The 22,036-nt window shown below is 39.3% G+C and overlaps 1 long non-coding RNA gene across 1 annotated transcript; it reads left to right on the top strand.

Annotated features, from left to right (window-relative positions):
• The first annotated feature begins 319 nt into the window (after window positions 1-319).
• LOC127497881 (uncharacterized) lies at window positions 320-20,594 on the top strand. The gene is made up of 7 exons (XR_007925686.1): window positions 320-1,229; window positions 1,355-1,391; window positions 3,817-3,975; window positions 15,419-15,495; window positions 15,740-15,817; window positions 17,276-17,388; window positions 20,491-20,594. It is a non-coding gene; the product is annotated as an uncharacterized LOC127497881 (long non-coding RNA).
• Window positions 20,595-22,036: the final 1,442 nt, after the last annotated feature.

Raw genomic sequence — 22,036 nt, 5'->3', positions numbered from 1 at the left:
TCAGGGTGATTATTAAATAGCTCTGATTGTATTCGTCTGAAAGAACAAAGTCATATACACCTAGGATGGCTTGAGGGTGAGTAAATCAAGGGGTAATTTTCATTTAAAGTGAACTAATCCTTTAAAGGTGCAGTATGTAGGATTGACAGCTAGTAGTCGAAATAGGCACTGCAGTCCAAATTCAAAATATTGGAGATCGTTGTTTCCCCGTCCCCTCCTCCTCAGACTCAACGCTCACGCGGGTTGCCAACTTGAAGTCATGCAGCAGGAGCAAGCACAATAGGCAATGAAAGCCGATGAGACTTACGCACTGTAAGTTGATGAGTTGATTTTTCCGCATTTTAATATTCTTTCATTCATAGAGATGGATGCCGAGGCTTTTTAGGTCGGGTAGAATCTGCAATCTCTGACACAGTTTGTTTGTTGGCTTCCATGGCTACAATACGCTGTGTTTTCTGCCAACCGGCAACCTGGGGTGTCGAAATACTATTTGGTGAACTGGCAACGTGCGGTATCGCACAGACCAAAACAAAAACAGATATTCCGACACGGAACGCACATTTCAAAGTAAAATAATTGGCTGTAGCATTGTTTTTCAGAGAAACAAGTGTGTGAACATACCATGTTTCCTAAATATCTGCAAACATATTATGGTGTTTTTATGCTTTAGTAAAGTGAAAAACGTACATACAGCACCTTTAAAATGGGTTTTTCATTAAATTCAATTTTGTAATTCAACTTCATGTTACTTCAAATCAAATTCATTTAAAAAATGTTTGAAAATTTGGCCAAAATGAGGTGTCTGTAGGGTCAGTGTAATTATTTGGAATAGCATGTCTGGGATTTAATTATGACACTTTGCTATCAATGCTATCAAAAGACGGCTCACTGGATTTTAGAACACAGCTATTGTCTCTTGTATTACAGACACAGTCAAAGTCAAGTCTTTTCTCTTGCTTATAGAGCTTCAGTGTTCCCTTGTGTTCTGTCAAAGGCAAACAAATGGAAATAGCCGGATATGGAATTGGAATGGGAATAATCATCATACATTACACTGACAGATGCAATAATTATATAACTATGGCTGTTTGATTAATACCTCATTCTTGCGTAACTGCTTTGTGGACCAAATACCACTTTGCTTCCATAGAGGCCTTTTCTGTTCTAATGAAAGTCCCGGGCCAGGTTGCAACAACTCCTTTAAGCTGAGAAAACCCTTAGTTATAATGGTAAGAGAAAATATTTTCAAGAATGTTTCAACTATTTATGTGTTTAAAATTAAAGTCATTGGGGTCCATTGTATGGACAAAAACTGAGATATATTGTTTAAAATATCTTCTTTCATGCTCTGCAGAAGAAGGAAAGTCATACAGGTTTGGAACAGCATGAGGGTGAGTAAATGATGACAGAATTTTCATTTTTGGGTGAACTATCCCTTTAAGGCATTTGTTGCAATCAGTTGAAGTTCTAAAACTTGGGTCACAAAAAGCCGGAATGTTCCGGAAGGAGCTCACGGAAGCGAGGCTATCAACTCGCGAGCCCCTCCACAGCCTGCTCCCACCCGGCCAACCCGCCTCCCAGCATCCAAGGTGATGATTACAGTTTGATAAGGCCCACAAGGGTCTGGGGCTCAGGCGAGAGAGCCCAGAGGGAGAGAGCGTGGGGGCCTGTAGGCTTGAGTAGCCGCCCCCTCATAGCTGTCTCTCATCACGCCATTGACCCCCCAGGAAGCTTTAGATGCCAGAAGCGGTTTCATAATTCTCTTATCCCGACAAATCTGTGAGATAAGCTAGGAGGAGTTGAAAGTGTAAACGGAGCACCACGGACCTGGAATCCTGTTGCAGGCTCATTCTTTACCAGCCCGCCAGCATCGTTTACAGCCGGCATCCTCCCCCTGTGCAAAGACATAGAAGTACGGCTGCGGGTCTGTGTTTTTCAGTTTGTGTGTGTATGTGTGTGTGTGGTGGGCTTCTGTCTTTTTGGCCATTCCTACAGCCCTCATCAGGACCCTTCCACCCGCTCAGATAGTCGGAAATTTGATTGATCTGTGAAAAAAGAAAGAATGAAGAAAAGAGGGAGCGAAAGGCTATGGTCACATCCTGTGACCGGTGCTGATTTCCTTTGCCTGAATGCAGCCCTGGAGTATATCTCGGGCTCAGTGTCACGTTTGTATATGTTTCCAAAGATCACTAAGAAAAGTGAATGCTGTGGGGGGTGGCAGGCGCAGACCTGTGCAAGTTTAAAGTGTGGCCTTTTCTCTGACATAAATCTGTGTCATGGAGAGCGGATGTAGCTACCGGGGAATGCGTTAATTGATCCACAGATCACATGAATCGTATAATGGTTTAAAACCAGGGTTTTCAAGCAGGGGTCCGTGAATATACAATGGGGGGGTTCTTGGAGAAGATATATAATAATAATCAAAATTTTCTAGTGCTTTACATATGGAAGGGGGCAATCTTCTCAACCACCACCAATATATAAACACATTTTTGCAAAAAAATTTATTTTTAAATAACGTTTGAATTTTTTTTTGAGAAACTTTGTTTAGGGGGTTCCTTTGTTGCCCCCAATCTAATGATCTCTTCCTCGAAATAGCCACTTCTCACTCCTCGGCCTGATGTAAATGTGCTCTCATAACATTGCACAGTCAGTTTGCGTATGATGCTAAGGATAATTGGTGGTTTTCTATGTGGTAATTCGTATTTAGAGGTGTAATTTTAGATGTTCTAACCTTACAGCCTGTAATTAGCTTTTATACCACCTGAGGTAATGTGAGTCACATTTTTAGAAGTGGCTGAGGTGTTTGCGGAGTTGTAAATTGATAGAATCATCCACCGTCCACCATCATGAGAACTTCACCCTTATTTTGCCAATCTCCTTGATTGACACACAAACTTGCAAGGTTTTATTGTTTACACCTCTAACTAAAGATGCAAATGATTCTGAGGTTTTTCAATTGTTCAGTTGCCTTTCCCCAATCCTGCTCTTGTACTCTGCCGTGTTTTAGCAGGCCTAGATTATAGAGTGCCACGGCATTTCTTGGATATCACAGTAATACAGTAATGGCTTGGCATGAGAGGAGTCTCCCTTTAATTATGCTTTTCCAATTGTGCAAGGGCCATATTTTTTTCTCCTCTTCTCTTTCTCTATTCTTTCAGAGCTATCGCTGTCTCTTCTCTTTCATCTCTGCTCCCACCTGATTGTGGGCTGGTGTGAATTTGAGGGTATGGTGTGCAGCAAAGCTAAATAACATGCTTGGAGACTAAGACTCTTACACGCTACACTCTTTATGTAATGAGACTTCAAACCCGTAGTCTCGTTTCTCGCAGGCATACACACAATGTCTATCCGGCTGTCCTGTGATTCATTTCGGATGTGTCAAAGCAGTCACCTCTTTTGGCTTGGGGATTATTAAAAGCAAATCCAGTCTGGTGTATCCTCGTTAAATGTGACGAGTGATTTATTGATTTTCTCATAATAATTAGTACGATTGGCTCCTTGTATTTTATTGCATGTTCTATCTATCTATCTCTATCGCACGTCCTGATTTTGCAGAGTTGATGCATTCCTGGGTCAACATATTTTGTTTATCCTGGAACAACATTACTCTCCAAAAATTTACTCCTATCCCTACCCCTAAACCTAGCCCTACCTGTAAGTTATCCCTAAAATCAGAGTGAAATGACAGGTGAATAACACTGATGTAAAAGCACCTAACCCTGGTTACTTGCCTAAACTTGACATAAATTGTCTGTCTGTCTAGAAGAAACAGAAAATTAAATAGATCTCATTTCTGATTTTCCTTGCCTACAGGAGAACTTCGGCCCACTTTGAGCTCATGGTTGATGAGCCGGTAGAGGAGGAGCAAGACTAGGAGGAGTCCTCTCTTACCCAGGGGCTGTCCGAGGGAAACTAGCCTGCTCTGAAAACCTCCTACTCATTCCAACTCCAGAGAGGGAACACTGTGATGATGTGAGTTCTGTTTGGTTGATAAACTTGGAGTCCTTTCAGTCAAAGAAATAAAGTGTTGCTTGAGCATCCGCAAGAACGACAATCCAGTTGGCCAGTACACCTCTCTCCAAAAGCTTGAGCTGTCTCAGAATGAATGTTAATTTTGTTATCTTAAGGGATCGACTTCAATTAATCCCTTCTTTTATGTACAAAATCCTTCTCTGTTTGTAAAAGCCATTCCAATAGCACACACTTTACAAAAACAATTAGACCATGATGTTGAACATTCGTCATTCACGTACATCCACAGTCTGAAGTAATCTTCGGATTCTCTTCTTTGTTACAGAGTCAATATTGCGCATACCTCCAAGACCCAAGTGCATATGGAGCCCAGCAGCCTCTTTAGGTCATTTGCGCGACCCTGGGCGGGTGAGGGTCTGCTCTTGATCACACGTCCATCTTCATAAGCTCGTCTGCTCATTAAAGCGCTTTAGCGGCTGTGTTCAGAACCGATAAATCAGTGGTGTAATATAGGGGCATGTTAGCACAGATAGTAGCCTTCTCAGTTACCTCCTTCAGGAGAAAACCAGCCCGGTCCTCAGGTCTTAGTTCAAATCAAAAAAGCTGTTGCAAAAAGGGGCCCTCAGACCTTGGTTAGAAGTAATGCACGCTGATCAAAGGACAGCTGGCTACAAGATTGGTTTATCCGGCCGGGATCAATTTTTCATCTGCGATACAGTGATTTATTCGCGTCTGTATGTGTGCGAGCGAACGAACGAACGTGTACTGCTGTGGCAGGTGTGTTGAAGTGTGTACGCTGAGGTGGGGTGGAGGGCACTTTTTCATTATGAACCTGCACATCTGTGTGTGTGTTTTTGTGCGTATGAGCTTGCATGTGTTTAAGCAAGTCAGAGAGATGTGGACCGGGGGCCGTTTTTGGGGTGAGGTCTTTTTGTTATTGCTCAGTGGATGGTTCCTGCTAGTACTAGGGCTTCTTGTGTTTGCTTTTGGGAGTGCTTCCATATGCATGGCCCCGCCAAGACATCTGGCTGAGCGAGATCAGCCACGTTAGGACGCCTATCCCTGGCCTCTTTGCTTTCATGGAACATCTCCAAAAAAGAGCTGCACCTGCCTTCTTGATCGCCGTTGTTGTGTCTCGCACATGCACAACATTCACGGTTTAGTTTCCGCTGGGGGTTTTCTTGTGCAAAGGGTTTTAACCGTCTGCGCATCGGTGGGGAAAGTCTGTTCCATCACGTTAAGAGTACTTATTAACACTTCCCCAGACAGGGGGGAACGTTCCCCGCAGGATGGAAAAGGTTTTTTAATAACCTCTTCCCACTCCACGTAGGGCTCTCTGGGGGAAAAACAGATTTAAACAATTATCAGGCTACTGTATGAGACCAGCGCCCAGAGAACAGTCCTAAATTACAGTGCTTAAACTGTCCAAATGTATGCTGTGCTACCTCAAGGAAAGAACATGTTATGCATGACATAAATAATTGATATCAGTTCTGCTCTGACAGCACTGTTCTACTTTTGTTCCTTGTTCTTTCAGTTGATTTCCTAGATTCTCCCAGATCTAAGAGGAACAATCGAAGCCAACGGCCAAATGCGGGGAACGCATTGTGAATTTTCTGCAAATGAGACTTGTTGTAAGTCACTTTCTTTTGTGGGGCCGTTTTTAAGGTTTGTACTTGGGGGTTTGGAGAGGTTAGCAGGTTAAAGGGGGGCCGAGGCTGCACTGACGGACAAGAGCAAATTGATTGCATGTGGGAGAGGAAGCCTTTCTATTAAAGGTATTTATTTTAAAGATGTATGGCCGTGCCTAAGCCCAAGCGCTTGCTTATTGTAAGAAGTCACTTCCAATCACATCCCAGTGCGGGTCCTGCGGTGCGTGCCACGGAGCCATTGTCACCCTATCGCCAGGTCCGAGGCCTGCTCACTCCAACTATTTTGGCCCCTCCGGCCCCTAACTTCTGCTCTCCTCCCCTTAATTCTTCAGGGCAAGATATTGGGGGGGGGTATTCATGCTGTTGTTAACCTGTGTTTCACACCTGCTGCTCAGTGTGGGGGGGTCACAGTTCAGGCTCCTCTGAGTTTAATTTACTTCAGGTGTTTTGGTGCCTGTACCAGGCCTCCGCTGCCCTGTGTCCCAGCCAGGAGCACTTGGCTCCAGCACTGAAGCCTTTCGAGGGGTTTGTTTCAAGGGCAGTTTTAAATTGAATATCAGGTTATCATAAACATCATTTGCAATTTTATCTTAGCTTGTGGTCCCATGAGGAGCTGTGAAAAGCAATTTTCTACTTCTTGGCATGCATATACTTTCACTCAAGGTGTGCAGCAGACTATATAGAGAATGCCTTATGGCTACCAGACAAAAACATAAGGTTGAAACTGGGGTGAAATCAACTTGAAATGTGACTTTGTGAAATGGTTGTTGGCTAGATTTGTTTTACTTTCCAAACTTTTCAAGTTCTGCTCCAAATTAAGGACTGATTGACTGTACAAGCTTGTTTTGTAGACTTTTCAACACGTGTGCACCAAATATGTGCATTGCAATTTATTAAATTACATGATTTTAAATAAAACTTAAAATAGTTACTGACTCTTTACGCCATGTTTTTGGCTAACAGCATGATAAAAATTTCCTGCTTTTAAAAATTCCAATATACCTTATTTTTATCTTTTTATTTGACTTATGTTTTTACTTACGAGGATTTGTGGTTTTTATTTCACTTTTTAACAGTGGTATTGTCTTATTTTCTATGGAACAGCTGTGTCTATATTTTCAGTGAAAGATTATAAATTGAACAAGTCATCTTGTCATGTTTACATTTCATTCCAGTATAAGCAGCCTGTCCTTTAAATCAGCACATCAATATTTCTAAACTCAGAGTTGAATGTTGAAATTGCCTCCAATTTAATCAGCTCTATGTGCTTGGGGCTACAAAACATTCTTTTTCATTTCACTTTTTGATTTATTCTTGCATCAGTCTGTAAAAGCTGTTTTTGTAAAGGTTTCCCTAGGATGTCAGACAACATCCCAGGCCACGGAACACAAACTTTAGTGAAATACATCGTTGGTAGCAATTAATGCTTTGGGTGTGTTATGATATTGTGGAAACCGAGGGAGAGAGAGGAAGATGAATCATTGACCTTGGAGATTAGAGTGCTATTATCTCATTTATAATTGTTGATTGATGTGAGAGGCTGTGTCTGGATTTAGGGGCTTTTTTCCCATGGAGATTAAACCATACTGTTTAAAGTTGTGTCAAACAACACACTCGCCAGAGGTCAGAGGGCAACCACATAGTGGTGGCTAATGGTAGCAAATAATGTCAATCATGTCAAATGACCCAGTAGTGAGACTTGTGCCTGCCTAAAACTGGAATGCCAGGAATGAGCTTGCTAGGTGTGCGTTCATGTGGGGGAACCGTTGTCTGCTAATTTTTCTTTCTTTCTTTCTTTCTTTCTTTCTTTCTCTTGTGATTATAAGGACAGTGCGAGATATAGTCTATAGAGTTATTAGACAAGGAATCTGTATGATTTGTTTCAGACAATTATGCTACCTTCACATGATATCAAAATTATCATAAATGAGTTTCCTAAAAATTGGACATGAACACCCTCTCAAGTCATATATACCACTGGAAAGCTTGGGGATAATTTTGATACCCAAGTTCCTGAGTTGGGTGTGCCATAAACTTTAAACATGGCAAAGGGGAGAATGATTGCTGCTGTGACTGGTATTCTTTATTAGATTTCCACAACAGCTACATCACCTTGTCTTGTCATTAAAGGGTTAGTTCACCCAAAAATAAAAATTTCTGTCTTTAATTACTCACCCTCATGTCATTTCACACCCGTAAGACCTTTGTTCATCTTCGGAACACAAGTTAAGATATTTTGATGAAATCTGAGAGGGTTTTTATCCTCCATTGAAAGCAACGAATGTACCACATTCAATGTCCAGAAAACTAGTAAAAACATTGTTAATATAGTCAACGTGACTACCTTATTTAAAAAATTCGTCTCTCCCCTGTCATTCTGATACGCTATTTTTGTTGCAGCGCTTCCAGGTTCAGTATTGGCCGACGCTTGTTCACATGAACAGCACGAAGCATGCGTGTGATGCTGATGCAGGAGCCGGCCAATAATGAGCCAGCGTTCGGACGTAAACACGGAAATGCAGCACTGCGCCAACTGCATAACAGACTGACAGAGAAGAGGAAAAATTGTTGAATAAAGTCGTTATTTTTGTTTTGTTTTTGCGCACAAATATTCTATTCTATTAAAATATTCTCGTCGCTTCATAACATTAAGGTTGAACCACTGAAGTCACTTTGACTATTTTAACAAGTTTTTTACTAGTTTTCTGGACATTCAGTGTGGTAATTTAGTTGCGTTCAATGAAGGAAAAAATTCTCGGATTTCATCAAAATATCTTAATTTGTGTTCCGAAGATGAATGAAGGTCTTACAGGTGTGGAACAACATGAGGGTGAGTAATAAATGACAGAAATTTCATTTTTGGGTAAACTAACCCTTTTAAGTATATTATTTACATATATGAATAATCATTTGAAGTGTATTGTATCTTTTACACACAGCGAAAATAGCCTATATTTGACTGAAAATACAAAATTGCCAGCAAGCTGACTATCTGGATACCGCTTTTTATATGTTTATCTGGTTGTCAGTGAATGAGAAGCTAAATATCATTTTGTTTTTCCAGCTCAGCTTATTTTAAATTAAATGTTTCGTTTTAAACATTATTTTGAATTAGACACTAAATAGAATTAAATATTGTGCTACATGTGCTACATGTGAAACATTACCTAAGAATGAGCTAGATTCAAACTCAAATTGCCACATGATCACCACCGCTAAGCCACAGCTCCGGCTTGAGGAACACCGTCTCTCAGGTAGATCGTCTTGTATATTTTCTTTTCCCAGTGCTATTTGGTGTGGAAGACTCTGAATTTGTAGATTTCTGGTTACTAAGCAAAAACATAACAGATACACACATAAACACAAAGCCATATTCCCAGAGTATCAGCCCTTCTAATAAGTGCATAACTTATTAGAAAATGCTAAGGTTTGAGACAGAAAGAGAGGGAATAAGAGTGTATGTGTGTGCGCGTTCTTAAAACTCAAAGCAGCCCCCTTGTCATTGATATGATGTATATCAGTATCACTGTTGGTAAATGGCCATTGGTATTCAGCCCATGAAACTGGAGATCAGGTGTGTGGCACACAGTTAGTATGTTAGTGCCTGTACACACACACACGCACACACACACAGAGCTACACTAAACACAGCACCATTGTACATTCAAGCTTGCGTCATTTGAAATATGTGCTATTTATTGGACTTATTTTGTTATTTATACACTCTAATGAATTAATGAGCAAATTTACAAATAAATTCAATCATGTCCGCCATAAATCCACAGCCTCCTGCTTGGCTGCAAAGACTTATGGGAGGAGGAAGTGTCCCAATCGACAGCCAGAACAACAGCTCATGCATGCAGGTGTGAAATGACAGTTTTATAAGTCAAAGAAATGTCTGTCTATGTGTGTGTGAGTGTGTGAGTGTTTGCATTAGGGGGTGTGTGTGTGCCCAGATGCAAAGCTCAGTAAAAATTCCTTCACATCCACATAGACAAACACACATACACATCCTACTATGTTTGATCAGTTTATGGCAGACCTTTGGCACTGAGTTAACTCCGACAGATTAATGTAGGAGAACCTGCCAGCAGCCCTCTGCCGGAGAATCGGCACCCGGATGAGTGTGTGTATGTGTGGATACATTATGACACATGTGGTAAATTCATAGTCTCTCTCTTTCCATGCTCTGCCTAACCTGACAAATCCAATTATAAGACAAATTATTTTGTCTGGAAGTGTTTGTTTTTGTTTGCTGGAAATTGGCTCGGACTGAGTTTGCTTTATGTTCGTTGTGTATACTTGTGGTGGTCTTCCCGTAAGCGCTTTATCGGGGCTATATGCTGAAGCTGTTTCTTGAATCAGCGGGAGATGGCTTTATTTTAGAGCATTAATCAAAAAGGCTGCTCGCTAAAACGTCACCATTAGTTTGTTTGCATAGAGAAAGATTTGTGTCGCTCTCATTTGAGCCATATAGACTTTTAAAAGACATATTTTGCACTGCATTCATAACTAGTGCTGGCTTGTCTAAATAAAGCCACTACATCTTTGTTGGCTGGCCTTGTCCTTCCACTTCTCTAAAAGATCCCCCATTGTTCTAAATGACAGATGGCTACTTTATCACATTAAGCTACAATGACACTCAAAAGCAAGTATTTTTACAACCTGCAAGCATCAGTGACCAAATTTAAAAGATTGCTCAATGCCGCTGTTGACCTGATTATCGGCCAGTGGACGTGTCTTCGCCAGGCAGCCGGCCCTTTTAAACTCAGCAAGGTGCCAGCGAGAGAAGTTAATGAGCTTTAAGCTGCAATGCTATGCTACGCTCACTCTCTCTCTCTCCCTCTAACTTTCATGTTGTAGGTTATTCTGAATTTCCCAGTGCTCAGCTCACCACATGATCAGCCAGCTCAGTGTTTTTACACCTGTTAAATCTACTGAGATGTTGAAAGGCTTTTTTAAGGGTGGCTGTTTTTCAGGGAAAAGGCTTTTTGTGAGCGTGAGATGAAATAAGACAAGGTTTTTCTTGTCTGACTACTTGTTTTGCTCACAGTTATTTCATAACCTGCAGTTATTTTTCTTATTTTGTAGATACAAATAATGTTGGGTCAGTGCCTCTCAACTGGTTTTGCTCTCTGTGTGTAATTAAAAATCGATTAAAATTTTAATTTCTGCCCCTCTTGCCTCAGTGACGGTATTGTAAGTTATAATAAAACCACTTTCTTGCTACATATACATATACATATACATACACAGAGTCATAGTCAGAATTATTGGCACCCTTGGTAAATATGATCAAAGATGGCTGTGAAAACATATCTGCATTGTTTATCCTTTTGATCTTTCATTCAAAAAAATTGCACAAATCTAACCTTTCATTGAAATAAAACAATTGAAAGTGGGGGGGGGGGGGAAATCACATTATGAAATGTTTTTCTCCAAAACGTGCAAGGATTCTCTGATGAATAGAAAGTGCAAAAGAACAGCATTTATATACGAGCATTTATTTATGTACAGTAGTCAACATTTGAAGTGGATCAAAAACCTTCTTCTTAGGACAACTTAGTTCTTAGAACAACTTTTATTAACTTTTTTGATCCACTTCAAATGTTGACTACTAATATATATATATATATATATATATATATATATATATATATATGTCATATGAGATTATCAAAATGTCTTCATTCTTCTCATTCTTCATTTAATTGCAATCAACTTCATTGACTAAAGGATTAGTTCACTCCAGAATTAGAATCTCCTGATAATTTACTCACCCCCATGTCATCAAAGATGTTTATGTCTTTCTTTCTTCAGTCAAAAAGAAATTAAGGTTTTTGAAGAAAAAAATTCCAGGATTTTTCTCCATATAGTGGACTTCAACAGTTACCAAGGGGTTGAAGGTCCAAATTGCAGTTTCAATGAGCTTCAAAGAGCTCTACATGATCCCAGGCGAGGAATAAGGGTCTTATCTAGCAAAACGATCGGCCATTTTCTAAAAAAATATATAATTTATATACTTTTTAACCACAAATGCTTATCTTGCACTGCTCTGCGTTCCGCCACGCATTACGTAATCACGTTGGTAAGTTCAAGTGTGACGTATTATTAAGTGGACCGTTATTCCTCGGCTGCGATTGTATAGAGCCCTTTGAAGCTGCACTGAAACTGCAATTTGGACCTTCAACCTGTTGGTAGCCGTTGAAGTCCACTATATGGAGAAAAATCCTGAAATGTTTTCCTCAAAAACCATAATTTCTTTTCGACTTAAGAAAGAAAGACATCTTGGATGACATGGGGGTGAGTAAATTATTAGGAAATTTTAATTCTGAAGTGAACTAATCCTTTAATGGCAGTAGAGCATGGTGTTTGCAACTGCAAGGTCAAGGTTCGATTTCCACTGATAAAATGTTTAGTTTCAGTCCATTGTATGTCACTTTGAATAAAATCATCTGCAAATCATGTTAATTGGCATATTTATCTAAATGATCAAATTTTTTAATTGATTGACAGCCCTAATAACTATCATTATATATGTTTCAGCCATATGTGGGGGTAAAGGAATGGTCACAGGAAATGAGGCAATAGTGATTGTACAGCTAGTCAAATGGTCTCAAACTCAGTGTGCACGCTTGTAAATGTGTGTGTGCTGTGTTGACCTGAGGATAGCTACATGAACCCTGGAGGGGAAGAGGAAAGGAGAGAGGGAGAGGTGCAGAAAAAGGGGGGATTTGGCTGAAGCACGTTCTAATCCTGTGCTCAGCCAAGCAATCTCATGATGCAGAGGGCTTAGCCATGGCAGTGAAAGCAATCTAATGGCCAATGAGTAATCAACACTATTGCCTGTCCTGACTAATATAGTGAAACAGGCCAGGAAGGAGGTAAAGAGACAAAACAGTTGCTGGCTGTAGACTGCATACATTTATAGACCAGTGTTCTTACACAAAAGCACACCTATGTGTCTGTTTAGCTTACTTTTATTGTGAAAATTTTAAAATGTTTGTAGTGTGTCTAGGCAGCACAACTGTTTTCAACATTGATAATAATAATAAATGTTTCTTGAGCATCAAATCAGTGTATTAGGTTTCTGAAGGATCATGTGACAATGAAGACTGGATGCTAAAAAATTCAGCTTTGCCATAGAGGACTTTTTTAAAAATATATTGAAATAGAAAACAGTTATTTTAAGTTGTAATTATATTTTATACTGTTTATACTGTATATTTGATCAAATAAATGTAATGTAGCCATTTTGAGCATAAAAGAAATAACACGTTATTTTGATGGTCCACTTTAGAAATTAACTGTAAGTCACTTTGTAAGTACATGTCAACTAACTCTCATTAGAGTATTAGTAGACTGTCTGTTTAATATCTACTAACACTTTATTTTGATGCTCCCACAACAGACATTCTACTGACTATAAGTAACATTGTAAGTGCATCAACTTTTTCTACTAACCCGAAGCATATTGTAGCACCTAACCCTAACATCACAGTCAGTCTACTAATACTCTAATGAGAGATATGTGTAGTTGCAAATTTACTTACAGTTAGTAGAATCTAAACTAATCTACCACTAAAGTGGACCATCAAAATAAAGTGTAAACATTAAAACATTAAAAAATATTACGGACCCCAAACCAGTGTTGGGGAAAGTTACTTTTACAAGTAATGTGTTACAATATTGCGTTACTCAATAAAAAGTAACTGTAGAGGGCACAGCTCAAACAAACCTTTCAGCTGTGCTGCCATTCTGGATTGTAGAAGAAGAAAGTTCAACACTCTTACTTCAGCAATAAAAAAAAGAAAAAAAAAAACATATGTGATGTTTATATGAAGTCTTTTTTGCTTATTAGTATGGTTGAATTAGATCATCGTAGGACAGCAGCAAAGACATTGGTTAATAAAGTGAGATTAAGTACACAAAGTGTATTTGTGTAATTTAACATGTAATTATTGCATGTTTTGCGTAATATTCTGAGTTTGTAATGAGTTTACACTGTTTTTATTTTGAGGAATACTGAATATGCTTATGTGCAAGTGAGATGAATAAACGCATGCTCACATTTGGTCTAGAACTACAATAACCATCATGTTTACGCAGCGCGCACAACGCCTCTGCCTCTTAGTCCTGATTTCTCTCAACATGGGGACAGGAGAGCTGTCAGTCAATAAATGGGAAAACTTATTTGAAAAAGTAACTCAGAAATTTTGTTGTAAATTTAAAAGTAATGCGTTACTTTACTAGTTACTTGAAAAAGTAATCTGATTACGTAACTTGCGTTACTTGTAATGCATTAGCCCAACACTGCTCCAAACTACACACACACAGGCACATTTATATGTGTATGTTTATATTAATTTTTATTGAATTATTCTCTTTTATTGTCTTAACTCTTGTTATAGTGACTCAGATAGTTCATGATAGTAAGTTTGCGCCTGCAGTTAGACAGGCATTCAACCAGCTCTGTGGCAGGAAGCAGCTCTGGCGAATCAAATGAAGGAAAAAACAAGGAAAAGTACTCATTTGATAGGATTTATGGAAACCCATAAAATGGCATTTATTTTTCTGGCAGGGCATTGTGGCGAGGGAGCTGTGAAACCATGCTTCACCCCCGCTTTAATTTAAGAACCCGTCCCACCCCTGCTCGAATGATGGTTTGATCCACCTGCCAGAGATGGGACTCGGCCAAAAGAAAGGATCGCAGAGAGATGGATTGTCAGTTCACGGAATTAAAAAGCAACAGTGAATACAGTCAGGTGTACCTGAGTGGCTTTCAATGGCTATTATTATTTATGTATTAAAAAAATGTAATTTCATGCATGAAAGACTGCAACTAAACAACTTGAGTTTTATGTTTACTGAAGAAAATGTGAGTAGTGCAACACTTACTCAAGTCAAACAAGCCCACCCGCAAGTCACTATGGTGTTCTAGTCTCTATATGCCTTGTTCCTCATTATAAGTCTATTTTATAATATTTTATCATCATGGCTTAGCATGCACCGCTAATTAAGTTAAAATGACTAAAATCAGTCATTATTAAAATGTGCTCTTACATTAAATCCATTTTACAGCAATTACCGCTTCTGTGAAAGTTTGTGATTGCGACTGACTGGCTGTGGTTTTGTTACTGAACCTTGAATGACGAATATGGTTTCCTTTTTACAGCACTGCTCAGCAGGAACAATTTATTTAAATACTTTTATTAGCCAATGTCTCATCGTGCAAATGTTTATCCATCTTTTTGAGTCTACTAAATGTTTCACTGTGGTCACTGGAAGGTTTTTTTATGCCTCCCCAACACACTGTGGTTTGGAGTGTGCATAATAACAGGAACTGTGTTTGTGTAACAGGTTCTTTTTTGATACCGAGGAAAATGTTTCCAGAATTCGTGAAGAATGACAATTTTGGTCGGTCTTAATAGCACGGCCATTTTGTGTGGGCGGCTTCGATGTTGCGGTGGGCTCCGGTGTGTTATTCTATGCTGTTCATTGACTTTTCCTCAAATTAGTTTTGACGATTTTTGGCCAGAACGCCACTCTCCCAGTTGATCTCTCTCCGCGAACGCCGTGACAGGAGCCATCTCTCAAAGAAAAGAATGGCAGTGAGAGCGGAAGCCAGCTAACCTCTGTCAAAAGCACCATCCATCACTCGGCTGTTTAACCTAGGCCACACTGAAAGAGGACCCAATTACTCCACCTAATGAATGAAATAAATATGTCCTCACATTAGGGCCCATTATGATCTCTCTCACTCTCTCCTGTTTCCCTCTGTTCGCCCGCAGAGGGGAGACTGGAATGGCGCTTGGAGGCCAAACTCCATAGCTCAAAGAAAGCAGACCAGAAGTGGCCTCATCCTATGGTAAGATGCGAGATGTGGTCAATCCATCATATTTTCATTTTGTGAAACCCATAGGGTCTAATATTAGAGTCATTTAGTAATGATGAAGACTATTATTGCATCTATGGTCGGTTCGCTCACATGCTCCGATACGTTGAGTTGTGGTGTTCATGTGGGATGATGTGAGTTTGAATCCAATAAGCCTCTTTGAAGCCTTAGACATGTCAAAACCATCTATCCCTGATAATATTTTGACTCGTTTCAGCTGTGTCGTAAGCCTATGTGTTCAGATGACCTCTTCAAACCACCTGCGGTCCCATCCTCGTCCCCTCCTGCATTCCAGGTGTTCCGACTTTACAGACATTTTCTGTCCTTTAAAGCACAATAAAGAGTTAGAGTGGGTTGAGGTAAAGTGCTGGGGGTGGGGTGGAGGGGTAACCCTCTGTTTATTAGACAGCAAATAGAGGGCCAGCAGCTTTATGATGTGGAAGGTCATTGTTGGTTAATAAATGGCCACATGAGTGTAGGCAGGTGCTGTGTTAACACCTCCTCTCAACGCTCCACCATTCATCAGCCCGGTGTTAATGAAGGTTGGAGCATTAATAGGTGGGTGGCGGAGAAAGCCAGTTAATCAGTGTAAGTCTTGGTCCTGTTTGAAGTACCAGACTATGGTGGAGGGGGGACATGGGATGTTGGCCTCTAGGGGGGAATTTAGGGGTCGAGGTAAGTCGGGCCATTGTGAAAGCTGTGGGAAGCTGAGGACCATCATGGTTTGGTTTTTTCCCAAGGTGTTGGGTTAAAATGATACATCTTGTTTACTCGCATATTACGTGTACTGACAAGTAAACCATTTTTGATGCAATCAAATGCAAATTCTAACCCAGGATGAAACCATATATTCAAGAATGTAAAAGTGTAAGAATTGTTGTTTAAAACCCAGTTGAAAAATCAGTTGACCACCATTCGGAATATTGGGTTGAAAGTGTCTGCCTCAGCGTTTATGGTGGTTAAGCATATAATCTGACATTTAATTCAAAAGAAAATTAGTTCAACAACTATATTTGACTCACTTCAACTAGGTTTTAGCAGTCAGTGCACCAGTACTCCAAAAAGACTGCATTGTTATTTATTTTTTTATTTTTTATTTGTTGCTAAACAACACTCTAAAAAATGCTGGGTTAAAAACAACCCAAGTTGGGTTGTTTTAACCCAGTGATTGGGTAAAATGTTTGCCCAACCTGTTGAGTAGTTTTATTTAACTCAACTATTGTTAAAAATTACTGTATTGCTTGCTTAAAATGAACCCAAAGTATGTTGGAAATGAACATTTATTAAAAAGTTTAATAAGTAATGATTAAACAGTAAACATTTGATTATTAATAAATGTTCACCTTTTGAATATTATTGTTGCCTCTAGCAATTAAGTGTCTGATTTTTAATTTCCAACCTATTTTGGGTTCATTTTAAGCCAGCCATATAATCATTTTTAAATAATAAATAAAACTGCCCAGCATGTTGGGCAAACATTTAACCCAACTGCTGGGTTTGTCCATTTTCAACCCAACTTGGGTTGTTTTTAACCCAGCATTTTTTAGAGTAAAGAATCAAAATTTTCAAGGGTTTTTGTATTTGTATTTACTCTTTGGTATTTTTATTTTATTTTATTTTATTTTATTTTATTTTATTTTATTTTTTTATTACTGAACCAGCCATTCCAGATACCAATTTGCTCATGTTCATGTTTTTTTCTGCATTTTTTTTAATTGTATTTTTATCATTTGTTTTCATCTTTTATTGACAGGATTAAAGAAAGACAAGAGGAAAGGATTTGCAATCAGGATCAGGAACTGACATAAGTCGGACTGACATGACCACCATTGCTGAATGGAATTTCTTCAAAAAGAGGAAATATTGGTAGCATTTTGTCTTTTTTCAGTTTTGTATTTGCAGGATAGAGGAGTGATGACAGAAAATAAATTTGATAAAAAGAAGAGAATGGGATCAGGAACTGACAAGAGAAATTTGTGTCGCTTGTATAAACACCATTGCTGATTTTCATAGAGGAGACATTGAAAGTCTTCATAGAAAGAAGAAAGTTATTCCTCTCCGTCAATCTCTTTTTTGCTGTTTTCTTATCTGTCACACTCTTCAATTTCTATAGTTTGATGGGAATACTGATTACTTCACATTTATCTCCTTGACAATAAATTTCAATAAGTCACCTAGCAAGACCTTAGGTGTCTGGTCAGCTTTGGTTCAGAGCCCCTGTAGCTGGTCTGTCCAGTGTATGAACTGCAGGGATTCATATAAGCTAAATTCAAGCAAAAAGAACTTGTATCTCAAACTCATCCAATGCTATACACCCGAAGACATATGCTTATACATGTGTGCGCGCGCCTGTGCGTGTGTGTTCAGGGGGGGGCGAGTGGGGTGTTGGGGGGTTTGCTGTAGCTTAGCAAGACAATGCGCTTTGTGAGGAACAATTCAAAAAAAGGCCAGGTCAGGAGAGAAGGTGGGGGGTGGTAGCTGAACTGTTTTCCACGCTCAGTGGAGTTACAAGTGGCCTAGCAGGCTCTTTCTTCTGCCTGAGGAGTTTGATGCATATCACCGAGCTCCTCTTTCGTCCTCAAAGCAAACGCTTCAGCGCTGAACCCGTACAGCTTAAACGAATCAGAACAGCGTGGTGATTGCACACCGGCTTCAGGTACACAAAGCAGCCCTCAGTACCTCAGAAACGCTACTAAACAAGAATCAAAAGTGACGATAACAGCTTTATCCTTTGTAATTCTTCAAGAAGTAATTCAGGCCTGCATCGCAAGGTTTTGGGGCAGGCTTTTCAAGGGTTTTTGTGCATGTATTTGATTCACTAACCTAAAATGGAATATGCATACAAATATTTTTCAAAAAAGGGCCTGCAAGGTGGTTCAAAAGTCTGAAAGATAAATACATTTTACAAAATGTGTTTTTAAGGCTGTCAAAGTTAAGGTGCGCTTAAGATATTAATGAAATATGATATATATTCACATTCAATTTCTGCTTTTTAAAGACTGCTAAGAAATAAAATATTTAATTGTGATTATTTTATTGTATTGACAGAACTAGTTTTTAACAGTATAAGAAAAATGGGTAACACTTTTTTTTTGACTGTCATTATAGTAATAACTATAAATTATGCATAATTACATGCAACTAACCCTAAACCAAACTAAACCCTAACCATGACCTTAAGCACATGTAGTTACTTAATATTACTCAGTACTTAAATGTATAATTACATTGTAACAAAAACACCTTAAAATAAAGTGTAACCGAAAAATGTACCGAAAAAATGTACCGAAAATTCTTTTTTGTTGTTTGTAAAAACATTTTAATTTATACGCATATACACTACCTTTCAAAAGTTTGGGGTCAGTTTATTTAAAAAAAAGAAATTAATATTTATTCAGCAAGGTTGCATTATATGGATCAAAAATGACTGTAAATACATTGATAATGTTACAAAAGATTTATATTCCAAATAAATACTGTTCTTCTATACTTTCTATTCAACAAAGAATCCTGAAAAAAATGTATCATGGTTTTTAACTGTTTTCAACATTGATAATAATAAGAAAAGTTTGTTGAGCAGCCAATCAGCATATTAGAATGATTTCTGAAGGATCATGTGACACTGAAGACTGGAGTAATGATGCTGAAAAATCAGCTTTGCCATCACAGAAATAAATTACATTTTAAAATATATTCAAATAGAAAACAGAAATTTTAAATTGTAATTATATTTCACATTATTACTGTTTTTTTTTTTTTTTTTTTCAAATAAATGCAGCCATAGTTAGCATATTTAGCATATATATATATATATATATATCCTTTTATTTTGTAATTATTTTTAATTTTCCCTTGCAAAAAGATCATCATATTTGGGGGTCCTTGGCATCTAAAAGTTTGAAAACCCCTGTATTAGAGGACATTGTGGGATCCTGTTGAGAGGTGAGTTAGGCAGGCGGAGAAAGGCTGTACAATGGTTAACTGAAAGGAACCATTCTTTTATTCAGCAATTAACCCCATCTAGGTAAATAATACGGTGTTGTGGAATGGATATATATCGCTCCTACGCACAGCGCTCAGAACCCGAGAGCGCTTCAAAAAGACCCGCGATACAAAATGATGACAAGATGCACCATACACCGCCTTTCATGCAGAATATTACGTAGAGAATAGTGTGTCATTGTACAGTAGAGAGAGTAAGGAGAAGGAGAGAGAGAGAAAGGGATTGTGAGGTCTTGAGCTCCTGTGATAGTACAGATAACATGTCTGGATGCACTTATCGGCCCAGAAACCTGATCTTATTATTTTAAATTCTGAGACTCAGGCACTTATAAACGGACATGGAGAGAGAGAAAGAGAAAAAGGGGAGAGAAAAAAGACCTCTAAGTGTGACAGTGATTTTGTGGGGGTTGAAGCCTGAGGTGGGGGCGGCGGGGTGTTTGGTTTTTCTGGGAGCTTCATTGCATTGTGGCCCTTCTCTCTCTCTCTCTCTCTCTTTCTCTGTCTCTGTCTCACTCATATGCTCGAAACGCAGATATGCTTTCTCATGACCCAAGCCCCCCTTAGGACACGCATAGACACACATCCCAGCTATCAGTCGCTGACTTAGAGGAGCTGTAATTACTGTCGATCAAGCGTTCCTTAGCTTCTCAGTGGAATGGTGGAGAATCTGATATGGCAAATGTGAGGGTCGTCGAGCGATGGGTTGGTGGCGGAGAGGGGCCCGGGGCCCAATAAAGAGCAGACCTGATCTCCCCATGGCGACAGGCTCATCAGCCTCCAGCTAAACAGCTCTGGGGGTCTTTTTTCCCCATTGGCTGACCAACTGACCCTTCCGCCTACCCCCAGCAAGGGGCGTAGATCCTGAGGGTAGAAAGCGGACACACCCCCACTTTGTCATATTAAAAATGTAACGTTTTTATAATCATTAGTGTAAAGAACATTTCCTGTTTGTTTGTTCCCTTCAAGGTGAAATGAAGTATACATCGCTGACCCCAATGCCCTCTGAAGCCCTCGACACTAACAGACGGGGAACCTCTGCGGCCTGGTCTGGAGAAGGCATCTCACCTGGGGCAAGTGTCTTCTCAGTCCTTTTTCACAACACTAGGAAACTTTCTTCTTCACTCATCCATCACTTTTACTCATTTACTAACGAATGAAGCTTCACTTTTATACTCCCCATTTGCAGGAAGGTCATTATGCAGCACCTTAATTATGCAACTCTGCAATGGTAAAACATGAATATGACTGTATTTAAGGACTTTCTACCAGACTTGTCACCAGACCTTCTTGCTCAGGCATTTAAAGATTAAAAATTATATTTATATTAGAACTTGATTATTCACACAAAGGCAGCAAATTTAAAAGGGTGAAAATACTGAGTTAAAGTTTGCTTAAAGGGTTAGCTCACCCAAAAATGAAAATAATGACATTACTCACCCTCATGTCGTTCTACACCCGTAAGACCTTCGTTCATCTTTGGAACACGAATTAAGATATTTTTGATTAAGTCTGATGGCTCAGTGAGGCCTCTATTGAGAGCAAAGCCACTGAAACTCTCAAGATCCATAAAGGTACTAAAAACATATTTAAAACAGTTCATGTGAGTACAGTGGTTCTACCTTAATATTATAAAGTGACTAGAAAACACAAAAGCAGCAGATGAAAAAAATGAGAATGAGATTGTGTGATGGACCAATGTAAATACATGAGTGATGTAAACCGTTTAATAATAATTAGCTCTTTCCTCACACCAGGATCGGACGGTTGAAGTAAACAACCCACACGAAGATATCAGGAGAGCCGCCATGTAAATTTTCAGCTGCAAGTCACCACATTTCTGCCTGTCAGCACACTGCAGTCCATAATTGCACATTCTGTTTATTTCCATTTTGTTGTAACACATTCCTTAAAAACAAACATCCTCGGAGGGGAAAAAATGTACAAGTACCAATGATTTGTGCAATATTTCTTCTAAATTGCAAAAGCAGCGGGCCAGCACGAGCTTTTGCAAAATTACATTTCTTCAGCGTAAGCCATAAAAATGCCAAAGTGTATAAACATCCTCTGGTGGATTTAAAAGAAATGTTTAAAAGTTCAATAATATTACACTACTATGATCTACACTGTCTGAAGCCAATGTTTGTTATTTAATCTGCGATTAGATCCAGGCGAAATGGCTCGCCTTCATAAATTCTGCACCAGTTCGCCCTTCTGTGAAGATATTATACAAAATACCTCGCCTGCAATCTGCTTTAATAATTGGTTACATTTCCATCTCTGGTTTGTATCAGACCTGGCTCTCCTTGGGCTCTCAATAAAGTGCAGGTTTTTGGCCAACGATGGCAAGCGCGCAAAGCACCTGAGCGTTTCGATTGGTGGAGATTTAATGTCTTGTAGTATAGTTTATTGTATAATCATGGAAGGCCTTCGAGAGCCAGCCATGGTCAATGGACCTAAGCGACATGCCCAATAGAGTGCCCAACAGACTGTGTCATCTCAACTCCCACAATCA

Source organism: Ctenopharyngodon idella, chromosome 16, assembly GCF_019924925.1.
Source record: "Ctenopharyngodon idella isolate HZGC_01 chromosome 16, HZGC01, whole genome shotgun sequence".
NCBI classification, from domain to species: Eukaryota; Metazoa; Chordata; class Actinopteri; order Cypriniformes; family Xenocyprididae; genus Ctenopharyngodon; species Ctenopharyngodon idella.
Note: the sequence above shows the minus strand (reverse complement) of the source record. Positions and strands in the feature narration are given on the sequence as shown.